Genomic DNA, 6,000 nt, shown 5'->3' on the forward strand with positions numbered 1-6,000 from the left:
ATGTGAAAAATCAAGAAAATAAAGATTCAGATTCATCGAAAATATGTTTGCATCCAGTTGGATGAGATGATTGTAACCTAGGATTAGTTCTTCTAGGCGCCGAAGGGGATAAAAAGCTTCCTTCGCGATATGTTTTAGCTCGTTTCTCAAAAGTTTCAATGTTGTTACTGCAGTCACATCAATGAATGACTTAGTGGAGAGGATTTCAAATTCGTTCAGAGTCAGATCAAGAATCGTTATGTCCGGCGGTAGATAAGACGGAACTTCCCGAAGGCCGCGATTGCCGCACCTTGCCACTAACTTTTGGCCTTCGTACCGAACAGTGCAGGGATGCCTGGATGAATGCTTGACGAATTCTGTGGTCAATGCGAGCGATTCCTGACTAGCTGGGTTACAGGGGCATGGGAGAAGGATTGCGATGAATCCCGCCAGAAATGTGAAAGCCATGACGAAGGCTTGTTGACTGAGGCCTGTGGCGTGTCGTTACGTTGTTGCGGATCGTGTAATACGAGAGGTAGACAACGAATTGTTGACGCTTTTTTTTTTTTCGTAACGTCACTTTCGCTACTTTCCCTGAAACAACGCAATAAAGAAAATAAAATGACTTGGGAAAGAAGGGAAAACCACGTCTATTCTGCATACTTTAACCCTCAATAATCATGTTAGATTAAGCTATATTAGTGCACAGAAAAATGTTGCTACTGGAATAACAAGATGGTTGTATGTAATTCTGCATTCAATAGATTTCAGTAATAAAAACCATGAAAAATATAGATATTTTTCATATTATGTGATATTCATTTTGCGCATATGTAATAATGATTATGTTAGAATGGTGAAAAATAAACTTGAGCTTGAACATGTGCTTGAACTTTGACTCTTTCCGAAAAGCATGTGAATTTATAATCACTAAAATTTCTCAGTTTTTGTCGATCGTGATGAAATTTCTGTAATTTTTCAACTTTACGTTACCCCCAGTGATGACAGAAAACCTGAAAACGAGGTGGAATTGATTGTTTCGTACACCTGATTTCTATTCATGTTGACAGACACTATCAATGAACATGTGGTTGAAGAAAGAGGATGTATCACAATATCATTGAGTAGCTATGAAACCAAGATGATAGAATAAATGCTCCATTTTGATGAAGAATTGTCTTGAATGTGTTATGTATCTGTCAAATTATTTTCCTATTATTTTAGAATGTAAATTTCATAGTATTCAATGTTCCATTTGGCTTGTAATATGGGTAAAATTCGCAAAGCAAATTGACACAAGTTTCACAGGAAATCAGTTCTGTCAACCATGACAATACAGTACGGAATATTTAGGTATTTGTATTACGTGTGGCTGTATTTTTATTCCTTTTTTAAGTGAAATCCTGACAGCAGTGTGACCTAGTCAAAATTGTAACACATCCACACACACACACACACACACACACACAATTGTATAAAAACAGACATTCAAAAGGATTTACAAATGGACCCTTGTATTAATAATATACTTGAATATACTTGCTTGGAACACATTCAACGGGGTGGGGGTCCTTACAAGCAGACTGTCCCCTTCCTAAATATTAAAAGGTAAAAGGCCAATTCGTTTGTGCAGAACAAATATTTGCTAGATTTCGTTTGCTTTGCTTCCATATTATAGTTTAAACAAAAACTTGTATCTTCAAACATATCTAACAAAATTGTTCTTCATTAACAAGCTTTCAAGTTGAACTCTTGTAATCAGTTAATGGTTGACTTCATACAGTCGCATAACACATCGGTTCAACCAAGTGCGTATACAGTGCGTATACTTTGTCCATTAGATTCACTGAAAATGATCATAGAGCAATTCCGCATGATGTTTAAAGGGAACACAAACCCAAAGAGTAATCTGGATTGAGTGAAAGCAGCAACATTAGTAGGACACATCAGTGAAAGTTTGAGGAAAATAGGACAATCGATGCAAAAGTTATGAATTTTTAAAGTTTTGGTGTAGGAACCGCTGGATGAGGAGACTACTAGAGGTTATGACGGATGAGTGGACAACAATATAAAGAAAAAACATTATATAAAGAGAATTCCACCAAAAAAAAAAAAAAATCATTTTTCATGAAAACGATTAGGCAAGGGCTCTTTCATTATGCTAGAAAAGTGATTTTTGGGGGGAATTTTCTTTATATTTTCTTTATATTGTTGTCAACTTATATGTCATAACATCTAGTAGTCCCCTCACCCAGCGGTTCCAACACTAAAACTTTAAAAACCTCATAACTTTTGCATCGATAATATCCGATTTTCCTCAAATTTTCCCTGATGTGTTCTTCTTATGTTGCCACTTTCACTCAATCCACATTGATCTTTTCGTTTGTGTTCCCTTTAAGTTTGCTCTAACAAATAGACGAATACCAAATCAACAAACAGGTAATGGACCCAGCATATCCATAGTTATAGAATTGTAACTTTTCACATGTTTCATAGAATTCTGTTAATCTATATTATTATGTACTGGAATTAGGTGTCATGACCTCGACAGCTTCCATTTACCCGCTCTCGAATCTCCAGTCTTATCTCGGGTATTTCTATACTGCGTTCCTAGAAAATCTACCCACCAATATTTATTTCCAATCGTTAACCTGTGCCAAAACATTTTTTTTTTCCCCCGAGAGACGTACATCCTGTCTTAAATTTATCCACCGTGTAGGAAGAGTTAATATTTGCTACATTTTTACAAGTCTCAAGGGCAGTTACCTTCTGGTTTCCAGCTGAATATTGAAGCTTTGAGGAGGTTGTTTCCTTGATACCGGATTCCAAGATACAGGAGCTGCGTTCAGTGAAATATGATAATATTCCTTTCACTTTCATCATACTCCTCTGTCAACCTACCTCGATGAACTGTGGTAACTATAACACTAGTGTATTCATAGCTCCCCCATGACCAGTTCTTTCGACATGCCGTTGACATTATGTCCTATCGCACAGACGATACAGTATGGTAATGTTAGAGTGAGCAAGGAGCATATAATCAACTCCTTTGTTGTACTGGACGTCACTTTCCTCTGGATGCGGTTGAATGTCATTGTTTCTCACAACCAGGCCGGAGCACATCGAAAGCGATAGCACAAATAATACATTTGAATTGATGTAATATGTCATAAAGACGATAAAGTGCACATTTAGAGAACAACTCACGAGTATCATATGCAGAATAATGTTTGAAATGCAATATCGACCACATACCTGTATGCACATTATGTCCGTTGTGTATCGGATAGATGTGATTATGCGTTCAATCAGTTTAATTGCAGTTACATGTACTTCCCTTTCTTCTTTAGACTGTACTTCCCCTCATATGAATATATAATACCGGGTGTCCCAAAAAAAGCACACACATACACACACACACACACACACACTGTTTTTCCTGGCCCGCGCCCAATGTGAAAGCGGTATCTTTTGTTTTTGATTTGATTTGATTTATTGGTTCCTGCATTATATCATTGCTTATGCAGTTACATACACATATATCATATACACTGTTGGTACCATACACATAAATGGATATACATAAACATTAAGTGCTAACAAGGTAAGTTTCTTCATTACCTTTAGAATGTACAGCAATACAGTTTCTTCGTTGCCTTTACAATGTACAACAGAACATATCAGTGATGCAATGAATAACGCAGAAGGGCTACAGCTTAAGCATTGCTTGATTTGCATGCAGCCCTCGTACATAATACATAACATATAGGAAAATAAGGGGAGGGATGACTTGCATAGAGATAGGATAGGAGAAAGGAGAGAGGAGAGGTCTGTCTGCTTTCACTATACACAAATTTAGATCACCTGGATCACTGAATAGTAAAGCATAGCAAAGTATTTTCTCACCGAGGTACAGGTGAACACTTACAGGTCATGGTCGGTTACATAACATTACGCAATAACTTCTGAACGGCGATAATTCAACAAGAGAATTTCACATACGATACAATTGCAGACATTATAAGATCACTGATATCCAGAGAGCAGCATTGTCTTTACAGCTTTCTTGAAAGAATACATAGACTTTAAAATTCGAATTTCTGAAGGAAGAGAGTTCCAAATATCAGGTCCAGTGTGTCTGATAGATTTCAGAGCCATCACCGTTTTAGGATTTTGTAGATGAAATTTATCAGATTGCCTTGTGGGATAAGAATGTATATCCTTGTTTAACTGAAATAATGGGAGGAAAGAAGATGGCAACTGACCGTTGTACAAACGAAACATAAAAAGTGAATTTTGCAGAAAATTAATATCATTTACCTTTAGTGTTTTTAATTCTACGAACAAAGGATCCGAATGGTCCCGATGACCTGAATTGGTACATATACGTATAGCTTTCTTTTGTAGAAGCAATATACTGTCAATGCGACTTTTCGCAGTTGCCCAAACAATGTTACAGTATGAGATAGTCGACAATATCAACGAATTATAAAGCATAAATAAAATATTCTTTGGGACATAATACTTAAGCTTACAGAGTATCCCAACGTTACGAGACACTTTATCTGAGATGTATTGCACATGAGCATTCCATTTCATATTTTCACTGATATATATTCCAAGGAATTTGACACTTTCTTTTTGCTCCAATGATATACCATCCACCATTATATTCAAGTGGCGCATTTCATTTTTATTCTTCTTATTATGAAAATAAATAAAATTTGTCTTTTTTAAGTTGAATGACAATTTATTGCTCTTAAACCATGTAGATAATTTCGGCAATTCAGTATTAAGAGTACTTAAAAGCGACTGAAAATCAGAATTGGAGCAAAATACGTTGGTGTCATCGGCGAACAGTATATATTGCAGTAACTTAGAGGAATTTGTAATATCATTTATATACACTAGAAATAGTAGTGGTCCCAATATGGATCCTTGTGGGACGCCACAATGTATGGGTAAAACTTCAGAGTTTACCGATTCATAGTATACGTATTGCTGTCTATTTGATAAATAATCTTCAAACCATTCCAGTGGAATAACATAATGTAATTTGCGTAAAAGGATAGTGTGGTCAAGAGTGTCGAATGCCTTGCTTAGGTCCATGAACACACCAATGACATGTTTTTGTTCAGCTAGGGCAGTCGACACTCTGTCATACAACTGGGCTAGTGCTATATCAGTAGAGTGAAATTTCCTGAAACCATATTGTTGACATGGATCAACAGGCTTACATAATATCCAGTATATGGAACGCGTGTAGCACCCAAATTCTTCGCTTATTTATACATCGCAAAAATCCAGCGAAATTTGAGAATGACTGCATTTACAGAATTGGGCGTAGAATAAAAAGTTCCGCACCAAAATTAATGATTTTGGTATCATTGTCTTCTGCGGAAGAATGCTCTTTGTAATGATATCAGAAAATATATCACTTTTAGAACGCAAGGTACTGAAAATCCACCGTTCCGCTTGTTTTTTTTTGGACACCCAGTTTATATATATATATATATATATATATATATATATATATATATACATATATATATATATTCAATTTGTCCTACTCACCCTATTTGTGAATTTGAAGAGTTTATGCAATCATTCCTTAAATTTCTATGCAAGCACATTTCGAAACTTGTTATGAAAATACGGTAATGTTCACAGAGTAGTCGAAGCAAAAAGTGAAAATGGGTGTAAACTTCAAAGCATGGCTCAACATTTGCATTCACACACACACACACACACACACACACACACACACACACACACACACACACAAACAAACACACAAATCTGATGTTAACACTGAACAGTACCAACACAACGTCACATCTGTCAACCTACCAATTTACTCGTCAATTATCATAACTGGGAAAAAATGAACATTACAACCCTTTTGCAATTACTTAAAACTCTCAATAATCCCCCAAGTGTAAGATAAAGCATAGAATTTTTACATTATTTCATATAAAGAAATACACACACACTCATATATATATGTATATATATATATAT

The sequence above is a fragment of the Diadema setosum genome, chromosome 22 (genome assembly GCF_964275005.1).
Source record: "Diadema setosum chromosome 22, eeDiaSeto1, whole genome shotgun sequence".
NCBI classification, from domain to species: domain Eukaryota; kingdom Metazoa; phylum Echinodermata; class Echinoidea; order Diadematoida; family Diadematidae; genus Diadema; species Diadema setosum.